Genomic DNA, 17,496 nt, shown 5'->3' on the forward strand with positions numbered 1-17,496 from the left:
TAGGTGGCTGTCACCAATGGAGGCAAAAGAGGTGAAAAAATTGAATATGGGTTCTAATTGGCCTAAATATTTTGAAATCTTAGAACAAGATGGTGAAAAAGTAAAATTGCAGAGTTTCGAGAAGCTGAAGTTTAAGGTCAGAGATTGGTTACATTATCGACAGATAAATGAAGTTTTTAAGCAGGACAGAAAGAAAGGCTTCCAAGTGGAGAAGTCAAAATTAGAAACAGAACTGTTAGAACCCAATACTAAAAATTTATCAAGAATGTACAACTTGCTGTTGAAATGGAATACTCAAGATGAAATGGTGAAATCTAGTATGATTAAATGGGCACAGGATATGGGGCATGACATTGAGCTTGCTGACTGGGAGCAGTTATGGACCACAGGTGTTAAATTCACGGCATGTAATGCCTTAAGAGAAAACATTATGAAAATGATCTACAGGTGGTACATGACTCCGGCCAAGTTAGCAAAGATCTATCATTTGCCCAATAATAAGTGTTGGAAATGCAATGAAACGGAGGGAACCTTCTATCACCTTTGGTGGACCTGCCCGAAGATTAAGGCTTTCTGGGAAATGATCTATAATGAAATTAAAAAAGTTCTGAAGAGAACCTTTACTAAAAAACCAGAGGCCTTCCTCTTGGGCATGGTGGGCCAAATGGTGCCAAAGAAGGATAGGACATTTTTTATGTACGCCACAACAGCAGCAAGAATTCTTCTAGCAAAGTATTGGAAGACGCAAGATTTACCCACGTTGGAAGAATGGCAGACGAAGGTGATCGATTATATGGGACTGGCAGAGATGACTGGCAGAATCCGAGACCGGGGGAAAGAGGCGGTGGATGAAGATTGGAACAAATTTAAAGTTTATCTTAAAAACTGTTGTAATTTGGAAAATTAGGGGCTCAGGGTAATAAGAGATAAAGAACTACAGTGGTATTAATAACTTATAGAAGTCAAATTTATGAAATATAAACAAGTTTATTGCGAAAGGGTTGCTGAAAAATCTTGAAACAAGAATGCAGAAAAGGGGTGGTACGGGGAAGTCGATTTTGTGTTTGTTTATGTTTAAGTTTTTGCTTTGTTTCTTTTTTACTTATGGAAAACTAATAAAAATTTATTCAAAAAAAAAAGAAAGAAAGAAAACCTGCTCTTTACTGCTGAATCAGAGCAAATGTAACTTGAGTTTCCCTGGGAGGACGTGGCAGGGCAAATGGAAAGCTGCTCAGATCTGCTTGCATAGGGCAAGCAGAATCCACATGAACCTGCCCTCCCTAGGCACAGAAGAAGTCAAGTGTGGACAAGCCCTAAGACAGCTTCCGATGTCTTGAGATACAAGCCCAAATCAGCATGTGAGTAGATTCCACTCTACCTATGGTTACCAGATTTTTTTCAATGAATCCGGGGACACTTGTTTAAAAAAGAATTTTTAAATAGGTTTGTTCTGGGTATAAGCTTTCGTGTGCACGCACACTTCTTCAGACAGCTTATACCCAGAACAAACTTAGTTGGTCTCTAAGGTGCTACTGGACAATTTTTTTATATTTTTAAGTACATTTCGATTGCGTCAGAACAACACAGCTACCTACCTGTTTTTAGAAGTTGAACTTTTTGCAAAGAAATTGGACATTTTTGAGCTATTTCTGAGCGTTTTGTGACCAGTCCGCATTGGGCTGTTTTGGGCCTTGGTCCCCCTTGAGGATTTCCCACCCTAAAGATTTTTGGGGAGTGCTGCTGACCTTGAGGTTACTCTAAGCACACAGTTCCCTCTGGTGTGTGGATGGTGTGTGGATGGGCTACATTGAATTTCATACAACTTGAAACAGTCATGGGTTCCTCCAAAGATCCTGGCAAGTGTAGTTTGGCAAGGCTAGTGCGAGTTGCTCGGAGACTCCCATTCCCTTCACAGAGCTACAATTCCATGGCAAGGAGCTGTATCGGTGTCCCCTGCTTCATGTGCCCTTGCCAGAGGAGCCTGCACATCTCACCTGGTCACCCAGAGCAGTGGAGGAGCAGTCCAGGGAGTGTGTGGGCTTCTAGCCACACCATGCCAGAGTAGCAAGGCATGATTTTTGTGCCGCCCCCCCCCCCAGCCACTCTTGACAGGACCAACCTGGCCAACCCAGATTCGTCTTGGCTCATAAGGCTTGGTTTCCAGACCCAATATCATATTGGCTGACCTTCTCGGCACACATTCCAGCTTGTCCATATCCTTCTTAAACTATGGTGCCCAGAACTGGACAGAGGACTCCAGGTGTGGCCTGACCAAGGGAGAATAGGGTACTATTACTTCCCTTGATCTGGACACTGTACTTCTGTTGATGCAGCCTAGAATTACATTATCATTTTTTGCTGCTGCATCAGCCTGTTGAAGCATATTAAGCTTCTGGTCTACTAATACCCTATATCCTTTTCATAACGCACTGTTGTCAAGCCAACACTTCCTGGGGTTGCCACCCTCCGTGAAATCTGGCGAAATCTCTCCTGCTCCCCCCCCCCGCTTCCTCGGTGGGTAAAGCAACCCAATCTTGCCTCTCCGAAGCATCTGGTCTCCCCCCTCAATCCCTCTCTTCTCTCCTCCTCACCTAGCCAAGTGCCGTCCATTGCATGTCTCTTCTCTCCTCCTGCTGGTCACACCGCTGGCCCTGTTGGGATTCACAGGATGCTGTGTAAGTAAGTCTGCAGGCTTCAGTATGCTAGATTATACAACAGGCTGATGCAATACTCTCTGTGGAGGTGCTGGGTCAGAATATGATTGGCTGTCACTTCCCGGAAGGTGTCAGGACTTCCGGGTTGGCGCCATCGGTAATGGCGGATTCCCTCTGACTCTGAGGGAACCGGCTCCGCGGAAATCGGGTCTGCACCGCTGCGGCGAAGCGGGGACCCTTCAAAAATCACAGGCGGAGGAAGCCTGTGAGCGTGGGACTCGGCGGGCACCTTTTACGCCCCCCCAACTTGCGAAGGAACCCATTTACGGGCTCCTGAGCGAAGCGGGGCGAGTGGCGCGGTGCTGTGAGTCGACTGCTACTTCCGAGGAGTGAAGCCGCACAGCCGTTACCGGAGAGCGCTGACTTTTTCCTGAGGCAATTTGGCTACAAAAGCAACTACCCATGAGTAGGATAAAAATTGGATATAAAGAAAGGAAAATAACTGATTCGGCACCAAAGCGGGGAGGCATAAACAGGAAGTCCGCCTTCCGTTTCTTGTAAACAGATCAAAGCAAAGAGACTGTAAGCTAAAGCTTAGAAAGACGCTTGAAAAAGGGCTTAAATCTTAACGTCAAATAAGTGGTTCCCCCTCCAGTTTGCAGGAGAGGAGGGGGAAGGGTATGAACTGTATATCCCTGCTAAAAAAGAGAGAAAAGGAAGCTAAAATCTACCGCTCAGAACCTGGGAACGGACTGCCTATGAATAATAGAAATGCCGTACTGTGAGCACTACTGGTAAATAGAGTACTTTTGACAGTTAACTCTGCAAGAGGGATACAGTGTTTCTGGCTGGCTTCTCCTGGTTTTAAAGTAACTGTAATTAAGTGCAAGTGAAACTGTCGTCTTTTTGTGAATTGGGGGCTTAAAAAGGGTATTTTTTTCCCCTTTAAAGTTACAAATTTTGACTGTTACTGTGTCCCCCTAGAGGAAGTTTGACGTTGCAATAACAACTGTGCCAGTGGAATTTTCCACCTCAAAACAAAGCCTAGCCATGGGACTGGCCTTGGACTTTAACTAGAGTGTTATGGCAGATGGAAAGGAAAAGTTAGAGTTGCTTCAAGAAAAAACAATGAGGTCTGGAAAATCTTTCCGTACAGAGACTGGGTTGCAGCGAAGAGTATCAACATCTGGCCCATCTGGACTACCAGGGGCTGCACCTGTGCAAGCTAAATCAAAGGGAATGTCGTCTGAAGATGTTTTAGCTTTGGCACTAGGAAGAATTAATGAATCCCTGGAAAATTTAAGTAAACAAGTGGCTGAAACGAATAAACAAGTGGCTGAAGCATCAGTTAAAATTGAGCAAAATACTACAAGTCTTAATAATTTGGGACAGAAGGTGAATACTAATACAGAGACTATTGAGAAATTGTTGCAGGAATCTACTTTGACCCGGAAGACAGCTGAAGAAGCAAAGGAATTAGCAACTGCTACGGAAGAGAAGATACCACCGATATACAAGCAACTCGAGGACCACAGGCTGACGTTGTCTATGATCGAATTGAAGGAGAAACAAACGAATTTGAGGATCAGGGCTGTACCTGAACTTGAGAAGGATAACTTGATTGATTTCCTTACAAAGGAATTTGCAGAATTTTAGCAACTAGATCCGGGGAAGGAAGATTTTAGACCAGGGAGAAGAGTCGGTGGAAGAAGATTGGAAGAAATTTAAAGACTATTTACAGAAATATTGTAAAATTAATGAGTGTTAAATGATGTTGGATTGAAGTATAGGGGGTTTTAGTTGTAATGCTATAAAGGAATATGAAAAAATGGATTATTAATAGGTAAAAATTTAATGCTATAACATTTTAAGATTAAAGATTTGGTTAAATAAAGAGGGAAAGGATTTGCTGAACTAATAAAATGAACTGGAATACAAAAAAGGGAGGCGTGAGGAGGTCCGGGAAATAAGTAAATGAAAGTTAAGTAATGGAAAGATTGGATTGTTTTTAAATATTTTTATTTTGTATTTTTCTTTTTTCTGTTTTCATTTTGTAACAATTGGAAAATCTTAATAAATATTTTATAAAAAAATAAATAAAAGGGAAGCCTGTCCAATAGTAATTGTGGTGGTGTAGAGGAGTGTCTTCTTTTTGCCTCAAGGTGCAGCCAGGTACACTGTCTGATTATATGAACTGCTTCTGTAGATATTTGTATATATATTTAGCTCACAATAATAAATACTGCACTAAAGAACCTGGGACTCTGAGCATTCTGCTAAAAGCGCCGCGAGGAATTCGTGACAGGCCCCGCTGACTTGCTCCCATCGCAGGGGGCACAGCTCGCCTCCGCCTCCCTCCCTCCCTCTTCTCTCTCCTCTCTCTCTCTCTCTCTCTCTCTCTCTCTCTCTCTCTGCCCGTGTGCCACACAGCCACAGAGGTTGGGCTCTGTGCAGAAGAGCAGTGAGATCACCCAATGGTGCAGCGGTGGAGGTGCCAAGCACCTTCTTGCTGCTCGTGAGGTGGCCATCACCGAGTGTGCTGTGCCTCTGGCTGCTGCTGGGGCTGCTGCTGCTGGTGGTGGTACTTGGGGATGCCCAAGGAGAGTGACAGGTGGGTGGGGCAGCTGCTTGGAGGGCAAGAGCAGTGGCCCAGTGTGTGAGGGAAGGGCCTGTCCTGCACCTCCTCAGCTTGGCTTTCCCATTCTCTGGGAAAAATCAGAGGACATTAAATAAATTCTGGGGACATTCCGGGGATGGATTTTGTCCAGGGACAGATTGGTGAATCTGGGGACTGTACCTGGGAACCAGGGACATCTAGTAAGCCTAACTCTACCTGCCTCCTGCCACTGCTGTAAAGGAAAAGCTAAGCCATGCTACTTCCTGGCAACCAAGCAATTATTTTTTAATCATGTTCTTTGTGTTGTTATTTCAGCATACTTGTGAAAAGAATGCTAGTTGATACCTGCCCGTCAAGTACAAACTGTGACACACACACAGTGCCAGTTGCTCTTCCCATTTTGCAAGGATGCGATTGACAAAAAAATTTCTCTAGCCTTAAACAGGACTAGACACATGAGGGCGCCAAAAGCTCAGGAAAAGGTTTAGAGTCTTTCAATGCTCCTTTTATGGCAGCGCCTCCTCAAAATCAATTCACGGCACACACAATGTATCAGAAATGAAAAAAGGCAGTATTAGTGGAAATGATTCTCTCCCCCCCCCCCATTTTTTTATTGATTTTCACAAAATTATAAACAAATACATATAACAAACAAACATAAATCATAACCTTATTAAAAATTACACTTATTAACATTGTTAAGTGACTTCCTCACTTCCCCTTGGTTGAATTTCAATGCATTTCTTTTTAATGGTTTACCAAATTTTATAAGAACTGTGATTAATGGAAATGATTCTTAGTCATGTTGACAAACGTGTTGCATGAGACACTTTAACGTGTCTCCATACCTTTGGGGGGGGGGATTAACAATAAATTGTTTTTCATATAGTTGTTGCTTGCTTGCTAGTGACCCTGCAATCGTCACTTGAGCCTCTTCCACAAGAGGTTCAGAGGGTTGCAACACAAGAACGGGCCTTTTCTGCAGTGGCTCCCTGTTTGTGGAATTCTCTCCGCAGAGAGGCTCACCTGGCACCTTCATTACATATCTTTAAGTGCCAGGTGAAAACGTCTCTCTACAACCAGGCCTTGGGCTGATGATCATTCTATGGTCTTTTAAATGTGTTTGGGGGCAGGACAAGTTATTGGTTTGTTTTTCTTTTATTATGTAATTTGTGTCCTTCTTTTTGTATTTTTATGTTGTTTACAGAAAAACATTTCACGGTGGGACCAAACATAATGCAAAATGATGATCATGATACAATGTGGTAATGAAATAAAGCAATTAAACAATAAAATGGAAATAAACTATTTCCTTTTTTGTACTTTACTTTCTTTTTAAAACTGTCTGCTCTGAAAACGGGCAGCGTTGAATATGTTTCATGAAAACAGGATTGTACTGTAAATCTTAATGAAGTCTTAATTTTGATCCATAGTGAGTTGTGCAGTCCTGCACAACTCAGAGGTAGGTGCCACTGAGCTCAATGGAGCTAACTTCCTTAAAAAATTGCATAGGATTGTGTGGCCAGTTAAGTTGAAATATTCGTGCTTTAACTGGTTAGTTCCTATTGATCCAATAAATATATTGTTACTGACTTCACTCCAAGAACTTTCTGGGCTATGGATTACACTGTTTGAAAAGTATGTTTTCAGAATATTGCAGGGTTTCAAGCACACACACAAAAACCTGTCACATTATTTTTAACCGTTCTCCATCAATTAATGATATAGAAATTGCATTTGAAAGTTATTCAAGATAAGTGAAAATTTCAGCAACATTCTCATGGGTGGAGTGCAGGGTTTTGCTTTGCTTACCTTACTTTCAAGGTGAGCCAAAGGACATTTGTGAGGGTCTTCTCTTTCATTTTACATATCTTTTCTCTGGTGGTCTGCACGCTGCAGCCTTCCTGGGTGCTCATCTTTCCTGCAAACCCCATGACATCCTCCAGTGGGCTTTCCTGTTAGCACTGGGAGGTTGCCTACTCTTCACTGATAGCTGCTTGTTCTTACTTTGTTAAACATAACCTTTAAAGGCATCAGTGTTGTTTTCTTTTTTTATAAGGTCAAAGGAAATACTTCCCTTAAAACAAAATCAGCAGACACACCAATCCCAGGTCGTTCTGTGGGCCTTTTTCGTATCAGGAAGTGCAGCAAGCCAAGGGGGCTGCAGTTATTGTTGGCATCTGTCTGTCTCAAGAGACAATGGAGTGCACCTCGGGGGGTGAAGCCATACTGCTGGAGAATCACAGCGCCTGCTGTGGCTGCAGAGACCGGTAACTCATAACTGCTGTAGAAATATTTAGTGGAAAGAAAAACACATGCACCATCCATTGGCACTTGGGAATGATAAAGTACAACTAAACCCTGTGCCCTCCGAAAGTTCTGAAGAAATTCTAATAAGACCTGAGAATGAGGAAGAAATTTGCCAGTATTATTAGTAAATAAATTTATTTCCCACCTTTCTCCCAAGCTGGACTGCAGGTGAGATGGGGGTTAGCTTCACTGTGTTCTAATGTAAATAAGGCATTCATGTCCAACACCAGCTGAAGTCAGGGACCCTTCAGGATATAGCAGTAGGCAACTCCTTTCTGCTCTGATAAAAACTGATTTTTCAGAAGCTGAGCTCTATGCATTGATTCAGGATCCCATCGAACTAAATGGGAGCTGCCTGAGAGGATAGTGAGGCTCTTTCATGTCAATCAGGCTTGCCCAGGAAAACTTCCTGGCAGGTTGTGCTCTTGTGTAAAGGTAAAGGTAAAGGGACCCCTGACCATTAGGTCCAGTCGTGGCTGACTCTGGGGTTGTGGCGCTCATCTAGCTTTATTGGCTGAGGGAGCTGGCGTACAGCTTCCGGGTCATGTGGCTGGCATGACTAAGCTGCTTCTGGCAAACCAGAGCAGCACACGGAAACGCCGTTTACCTTCCCACCGGAGCGGTACCTATTTATCTACTTGCACTTTGACGTGCTTTCGAACTGCTAAGTTGGCAGGAGCTGGGACTGAGCAACGGGCGCTCACCCCATCACGGGGATTCAAACCGCCGACCTTCTGGTCGGCAAGTCCTAGGCTCTGTGGTTTAACCCACAGTGCCACCCGCTTCCCTCTTGTGTAGTTCCTCTTAATTTCACCGATGTCTGCACAGGTGAACACTCTGGTAGATCATGCCCAGAGACTGCTAAGCTTCAGGACTCAATGTTGAAGTATTTTGATTTGATTGTTTGATTTAAAGATTTGAGCAATGAAACCAAAGTGGAGTTTTTTTTCTGATGCATGTTATTGTTTGTAAGCAGCTTATATGAAATATGTGGCATTGGTCTGTGATTTAAAGATACACCTACCCACCATTGTCATCTCGGATATCTGGGCAATGATCAGAAAGATTATGTTCAATGCTAAGGGTTTCATAACTACAAAAAATCAGAGCCTTTTGAAAACATGACTGGAAACTGACGATTGAAGATTGCAATGTCCTGAACAATATTAATCTCCCCCTACCCCTCCTCCCCCAAAGCCTTAAAAGATAATTTTAACAGGAAACTTACAAAGCGGTGTTCTTTAATCTACACCAGATTGCTGCAGCTGCAATTAATTTTACCTCTGGGATTAAGTTCTTAACCATTGTCCTGATGCAAGTCTGCATCTTCCAGCAGACCCTGGCATACTAAAAATAAGCAAGTAGAGTAGAGAGGCAAGGATCCTGGTGCTTTCCAGATGTTGCTGGACTCCAACTCCCATCAGCCCTAGCCAGCATCACCAATGGTCCGGGATCATGGGAGCTGTACAACTTCCCTACAGAAGTGTTGGATTTAGGGCAATGCAGGTGGTTCCCCTGCACAGGGTGCTAAGCTGGTGTGCGCGCATGCACACACACAAAATAATACTAATTAGAATATCCATTAAAAAGCAATAATAATAATAATTTATTTCTTATACCCCACCTATCTGACTGGGTTGCCTCAGCCACCCTGGGTAGCTTCCAACAAAAGCACACCATCAAACATTAAAAACTTCCCAAAACAGGGCTGCCTTCAGATGTCTACGAAAACGTATACAGTTGTTCAACTCTTTGACATCTACCAAGAGGGTGTTCCACAGGGCGGATGTGGCCACTCTGTCTGGTTCCCTGTAATTTCACTTCTCACAGAGAGGGAACCACCAGAAGGCCCTCAGAGCTGGGCTTCAGTATCTGGACTGAGTAACTGGGATAGAGATGCTCCTTCAGGCAACTGTAACAAAAGGAATTATTTTTAGCAACAAAGCTGGGGCATGGAGGACTACAGTTTTATCTTCTGCCTTGAATGATGAGAAAGTCTTGGGACGTGCACCTGTTTGAAAATAAATGAAAGCTGAGGGAAAGGATGTTGGTGCATGTGGAATGAGGGGAGGAGCCAAGAAGTTATATAAAGCAAGGTTACAAGATTGAAATTATGTCCAAAGTTTGCATATTCCCAAAGTAAATGATATCAAAAGCATTCTAAACCTGCAGCAACCCCTAAGAACAATGGGTTCCAGGCTTTGTTCTAAGGAATCCCTGGGATTCTTGGGAAGCTTCTTGAAGCTTCTTGTGATGTGATGATCGGTAATGAGTCAAACAAGATGTCCTCAGTGGCAGATGGCTTGCTTATAGCTGTCAATCTTCCCCAAGCAACGTTCAGCCCCCAGGAAGCCTTAGGTATGTTGCGGGTTCATCCTCGTTTCATACAACAGTGCAGACCAGCAGATCTGTATGGGGACAAAGGAACACAGAAACTCAGCCTTATACAGAGTCAGACTGGTGGACCCTCTAACTCAGTACTGCCCATGCCATCCAGCAGTGGCTTTCTGGTGTTTCAGGCAAGGAATATTTCCCAGTCCTACATGGAGATGCCAGCGATTGATCCTTGAGGAACACCTCAAGGCACACCTATTCATCCAGACCTTTGGGTGGTATGAGTATATGGCTGGGTCATCTAAATTGCTCTTATTGTTTGCTGTAAATTCCTGGTTTTACCTACATGCGATGGTTTTATGGCTGGTATTTTTATTGTTTTATTAATATATTGTGAACTGTCCAGTTATTTTGTTGTGAACGGTCATAATTGGATGGTCAATAAACAAATCCAATGAATAAAAATAAATAGTACTTTCTTTCCTTTTTTTTTTTTTTACTAGAACCCCCAAATCTCCCAGGCATGGACAGGTTCACTTACTCAAACTGCAGAATTCTGAGCCCAGGAATTTGTTTTTGAGTGCCAGAACTGAATAGCACATTGTCCTTCCTTACAGAAACCCAGTCCTGTTTCCTTTCCTTCCTCTGCTCTCAGCTTTTTTTTTCATTTTGGCAGTACAGAGTGATCAATCCAGAGGGAAGCATGGTCAATGGCAACTCTCAATAGAATACCAGTCTCTATGTGACTTTAGTCATTTTCTGTCTCTTATGTTTCCACTGCTGAATCCTACTAGCTGGGAAAGAAGGGAGTGGAGATGTGTCATTCTGGCCAGCTATTGCTGTTGACAAGACAACAGAAGGTTGGGGGGTGGGGTGGGGTGGGTTGTATCACAGCATCTGAGCTAAGTCCTTGTCAACATTACACCAGTCTGAGCAGCTAGGATCCATAAAGGGTACACAATTGTTGTTCACTACTACCTCATATCTTGCCAATCACTGTCCAGAGGGGTCAATCAAGGGTTTCAGTTACGGAAAAGATTGCCTCCAGATGTTGTTAGATACCAGCTGTCAGAGATGATGAGAACTGTAGCCAAACAATATCTGGAAGGCCACGGGTTCCCCATCCCTGACTGAAGAGAATGGGGGGGGGACACCTCTGTGGAACCTTCCACTGATTTTATAGACATTAAGTCTATTGTTATGAACAATTTAAAAAAACAAGAATCTTGCTGATTCAGGCCAAAGGTTCAACAAGTATTGGCATCCTCTTTCCTATAGTAACCAACCAGATACTTCCAAGAAGACCACAATTTGTGCAGGAAGTCAACAGTCCTCCCTTTGCCTAGTCATACCAAGGGCACAAGGCCCCCCCAAGTGTGCAAAACAGTGACTGTTTGATCTGCATTGATGGCAGCTATACAACTTAATGCAGAAGAAAATATCATCAACAAATGGTTTAATATAGGATTCAGCTACATTAGTAAAACAACAACACCCAGCATTTTGAATGCATTATAAACATGCAACACCAGATAGCGCTGGAGAGCAAAAAAAAAAGTTATCTGCAATTTTCCATAGTGTTTCCCCCCCCTTTTCTTATAATGATTTAATTTCTGACTTATTTATAGCTGATTTTTCCTGTGTGTAGATCCACCCATAGTCTTCTTTTCCCATTTTGTATGGAATTTAATCCAGAATGAGCTTTGAATCATGCCATAAATTTTGCCCCAAGGCTCCTACTGAAAACTTTATATTCATCCAACCACTTGAAATGGCACTCTCGGGGTGGATTTCTGTGGAAATTCCTGTTTAATGCTTTTAACTTCTTTGTCTGTCTCAGGAGGTAGGATGGTCTGTCTGAATTTGTGTGATTCCAAAACCTCAAAGCGTCAAGCGATAGAACGGCTTACCTTGGGTGTAAGAAACGACGAGTTACAGTACTGTGTGTTAGGTGAGAATCTCAGGAGTGACCCAACAGCCCTAAGGAACAATACAATCACTGTCATAATATGGACCTTTGTGGTACGAAAGATCAGCCAAGTTTCAGAGGCCTTGTCCCAAGGCAAAACATCTACAAAACTTTATTACTACATCCCAGACCCTGATCTAAAGGCTTGCTGAAATCTGCTGAATGACTCACTGGGTAAAATTAAGCACACATGTAAATTTTAGCAGGATTGAGTCTTATTGTCTGACTCTACAATGGAGGTTTTGTCTGAATAATGTCTTCAGGATCCAGCCATTAATGAGCAGCATTTGAGAGGACAAGCAGCCAAAGAGAAATGCCTAAAGGGCTCCACACTTTAAATGGGGGATTTGTCTATCTCCCCCCCCCCCAAAAAAAAACCCAGAATCACATTTTTGCAGTCGGCTTTAAGATAATAATCACTTTGTATGTCCTGAAACCTACCATCAACTGTCGATGCAGGACAAAATAAAGATGTGCTTAGGAAAATAAGTTAAATATGTGTATGTATGTTAACTGCAAAGGCTCCAAATTGGCAACCCTATTCTAGGGCACAAATACATTTTGAAGGTCTCCAGAGTGGCCTTGGTCCAACACAAAGTTAAGCACACTTAAGCTGTTGACATCAAAGGGTTTAATTGCATTTGAGACTCTTGGTTTGTGACCAGTTGTTATGCAGGGAATCAATGGGATTCCCTCAATGTTCTTTTTATGTCTTACCACAGCCAAACTTCTCCTTTTAATATTCCATTATAAAAATCATGGAGCAGTTCAGGTAAAAAGAACCTTCTGTTTTAGAAATGAAGGCAAGTCTTTCTGTTTTGATGTGTATAACAAGTTTTCACGGGGCATTTTCAATGCCGCCTCCTAGATCTACCTTGAATGTGGAGTACATTCCACTTTGGAAATTATTTCTAGGGCAAGTAAGTAAATCTGGATGTACACATAGATCTTATGCCGACATTTATACAACAAGGGTGTCTGTCTGCCAGTTGTTTAATGATGGCGACAACAAAATGACTCCCATTCTCTTAAAAAAGAAAAAGAAAAAAGAGCCTCTCCCTTGGCAGCTTTCTGGTGATAGCTAGATGTATTTACTTTACATTATGAAGGAGTAGAAAAACTGCTTAGCTGAAAGGGATGTCTGATGGTGCTTGATGCAGACACAGAGTCAGTGAGAAGAAGCAAGTGTCCCTCTTCCTGGCCTTATTCAATTTATTCAAAGAAGTAAAAGGACTTTACATTCAGTAATATCGTCCAACAATAATGCAAGAGACAATCTAAAGATTATATGAAGATTTGCCCCTTTGTGGTGCGTTTCATTCTTCTGACCGGAATAAAGACTTGTTAGGTAAGCATTTTACCTGCTAGAGAATGTGTGTGTGATGGTGAGGAATCAACAAATCACACTATGTGGATGGAAGACTTTTGTTCTCAGGTTCTGCTTCCAGGCTTTCCATGGACATCTGTGGATGCTGAACTAGATAGGACTTGAGGCTGATCCAGCAGAGCTTTCCTTATCTTCTTAAAGACTGGACTGCAGCCACGTGTATGCCACTCATCAGTAACCTGATAAATCACTGTGACACAAATCCATGCAAATAAAATTGCTCAATGACTCCCATGTGAACTTGCTTCCATTGAGGTATGGTTGCTGCAGTGATAGGAAGCTCTGCCTGAATGTTTGATCTGTGATGACTCATATACACATGGTGATCAATGCTTCATGATGCCATTGTTGTGTAATGGACTCACATAAACCCCACTGAAAGTATCCTTTTAAGGATTAATATATTCTTGGTGGGTTGATGCACGCCTTGATTGTGAAACATGCCAGCAGATAACCCAATGTTTGAAATTTTGTATAACCTTATAAAATCACCTCTTTCTTCAAGGAAAAGTAAGAGCTTAAGTTTAGACCTTGACTCTCACTTTTGTTTAGCCTGTTCTCTTGTTTTAATTTTAGTAAGAAGAAAGTTGATTAGGGCTGACAGGTCAAGATGAATCTTCTACTAACTTTAAGAATGGAACAGGACAGAGTTCCACCAAACACAGTTTTTCCTGTTACTGATGGTAGAATTCTTACATTTCTGCAACTCGTTAAAATTACAGGACCCTACTCAGTGTATGGACTTAGGAACCCATATAGTGCAGTGCTGTGTGTTGTCTACTCAGAAGTAAGTACCACTGTGATCAATGGGACTCACATCCAGGTAAACACATATAGCTTTGATCTCATGGTATCAGGGCAGATTCTGGCTCTGCTGATACCTGGATTGATAATGTTGCTGAAACAATACTCAACCTTCCTAAAAACATATCTCTTTGTCTAAACATTGAACTTGAACTTTCTCACCTGGCTTGGGATAGAGAGAACAGAGTGTCACTCCACTTCCTGTTTCTACTCATAGCTGCTTCCTGGATTCACACCTCTATCAACACCATTTGATATATCTGCAGTTCATTATACTTGCTGGTGACTTACGGTAACTTTACTGTTTTATTCAGGTACAGTATTTTCATGCTACACAGCTTTCTAATAACAGTAATTGTTACAAAATTACGCAGGGGGGAAACTACCCCAAAAGAGTAAATACATCCTAAGTCATCACCGTGCTAATGTAACAAATCTAAGAAAATATTAATATTAAATATTGAAGTTATAGGTAACTCTTATGACTGAAGTCCACCCCTTCAACTATCAAACTCCTTTGTCTAGCACATCAGCACAATTATCTTTCTTTCATAACATCACTGATAGTTGGATTACATGGAGCTGTTCCCATATTTTCCTAATTGTGTCTAGTTTGTTGGGGGAGGGGCTGGTATTCTTCCAGCCTTAGCAAACACAATTCCTACTATTGTTGTAATGCATTGTATATTTGCACCCTGTATAGACATGGCAATCTCTCGTCAATGTAATTTAAGAGACACATAGTGGTAACTTTATCTGAACGATGAAATGGGGAAATGTTTTGTGCTTCATGGCTGTGGTGATGGCAATCTTTTTACTGTCACGGCAGTAAGATAAGATCACTTGGGAGCAGTGAGTGATTTGAATCCTGCAGTGTTTGCTGCCCACTCAGAAGTCAAACAAAGGTTATTATTTGATGCACAAATAAGCCGAGTGAATCCAGCTGGGCAGGCTCTTCTCCAATCATAGATCTGTACATTTCCACCCACTGCATCACAGGCTAATTGGTGTTCCTCCTTGGACTCAGTAACCTTGTTCCTCTGTGCCACTATACTCCTGCCCTCTGAAACTGCTGAATGGCGGGGTTTCAGGGAGGCCGCTCTGACATGCCTCGGCAGTGTGTCATCCTCAGCTCCTTCCCCTGAATACAAACCTTTTGCCAGCTCTTCCTCTCCTGTAGGTCTGCGCTACCATGGCATCCCAGCAGTGACATATGCATGGCTTCAGTCACAAGAGGTTTCGTGCATTGTGCAAGCCTAACCAAAGTCCTACTGAAGTCAATGGGCACTCGCTCCCATGTAAGTTGGGGTTAGCCTTAGTTGGCACTGGGAAACTGGAGCCTTTGCAGAGAGAAACCAATGCTGCTCCCTGTAATGAAACTTTGGACCTCACATTGACCATGCTGGTTAGAGCATGGTGCTGATAACACCAAGGTTGCAGGTTAGATTCCCCATATGAGACAGCTGCATAATCCTGCATTGCAGGGGGATGGACTAGATCAGAGTTTCCCAAACTTGGGCCTCCAGCTGTTTTGGACTACAGTTCCCATCATCCCTGACCACTGGTCCTGCTAGCTAGGGATGATGGGAGTTGTAGTCCAAAAACAGCTGGGGGCCCAAGTTTGGGGAACCCTGAAGTAGATGATCCTCTGAGTCCTTTCCAATTCTACAATTCTATGATTTTATGACTTGGGAATCCAAGGCCATCTTCTGAATTGAATATGGGTGGAAGGACCAGCCAGTTTGGCTCTGAGCATTGATGTGCTCCTGCACAAGCCCTGTCACACCAAAAGCCCCTTCTGCCAAATGTGAACAACAAGAGAGACTTTGTTAGAGTTCAGCCCACTGTTCACACTGGAAGAAAGTGGTTAAAGAAACCTTTGCCGGGGTGCAAAACAAAAATCAGCTTGCAAAATAAAGTGTTGGGGGGTGTCTTTGGGATTGGAAACTATGCTGTGGTTCTCATGGAAAATCCTGGAGGCAGATTGAGGCTTGGTCTGCGCTTGCAATAGAAGCACCACTTCAGAGAGTTTAACATGTTTAAGACAGCTTTAAAAGTTTTTTAAAGGATGTACCCACCAGCATACTAGCACAATGTCAGACAAAAAATGTGTCAAATGTAGTTGCAGGAACAGCACTCCAGCAATTTAGATAGGAAGAAAGAAATGCTGGGGATCAGGATATTAGATTCACTTACTTCATTCCTAGCTAAAAAACAGACTGGACCTGGGTGCAGATGGAGCAATCATATCACACTCTTGCAAATGTGCTTAAGTGGCAGTGAGGACATTTATCTCCTGCCCATCCTCTGATGAGCTCATCGTGGTGTACGTTGAATTCATTTAAACTTCACAGTAAGCCTTCCTAATAAATACTGTGCACAATGGGTGCACAAGGTCACACACTGAACATAGGTGAGCAAGGATTTGGAATAATAATAATAATATTATCTGGGGATATGCTTTCCTGTGAATACAGGGCTGAATTATTCATCCAGGCTTGAAAACCAAACCAAACCCATCAACTATGTTGGATGGACCCCGATCTTCATACCTGTCGGGGGAACTGCAAAACGAAAGGATCATCATGGTTGTTCCACTGCTTTCCACTTGGTGGGTGACAAAGAGGGCAGGCCTGCAGCTTTAAAAGACCTTCCATGCCCCATTTTGACTCAACTTGGGGTGGTGGACAGAAGGGTGTTTTCCCTGAGCCACCAACAATACATTGGAGATGTTCTCTGCTTTCGCAGTATTCCTCCCACAAGTTCTTTAAAAAGGATGGGGCAGTGGTGGACCTTGAGGGCTCAAATTTCAGTGGCACCCTGTGCAACTCCAAAATGTTGCCGCCTCTCGCACACTCCATTCTAAATAACAGTTGTGGCGTCCTCTGCAGCTTCCCAGAGGCTCTGCAGCTAGTGCCTCTGGATAGGGAACAAATAGGTCTCTAAATGTTGGACTCCAACTCCCATCAACCCCAGCCAGCATGGTCACAGGTGATAGGCTCTGTAGTCCAGCAACACCTGCAGGGTCACAGGTTCCCAATTCCTGCTTTGGGAGTCAGGGGAGGGGAGTCATTCGAATGGAAAGGAGGCTTCTGAAATTCTGCTGCTCCAAGCAGAGAAAGTCTTTAGGGCGGCGCCTTCACGTTCCCGAGGCGCTAGGGGAGGAAGCTGACAAAAGTTCTCAGGGCAAAGGAATTCAAACAGCCCCACCCGGAAAAGCAGGTCCTGATCAAAGGAGAAGAGGAAGGCAAAGGTGCCTCGCGCTTGCCAGCAGCTACATTTCGTCAAGTAGAGCAGGCACCAAGAGGACTGCAGCGTTTTTAAGGGCAGATGGATGGCTCAGTAGCAGACACCAAAGGCGAGCGCCCCAGTCAATCCTAGGAAGCGATTTCGTTCCTGTTAACAGCACTGGGACTGAACC

The sequence above is a fragment of the Podarcis muralis genome, chromosome 8, assembly GCF_964188315.1.
Source record: "Podarcis muralis chromosome 8, rPodMur119.hap1.1, whole genome shotgun sequence".
Lineage (NCBI taxonomy): Eukaryota > Metazoa > Chordata > Lepidosauria > Squamata > Lacertidae > Podarcis > Podarcis muralis.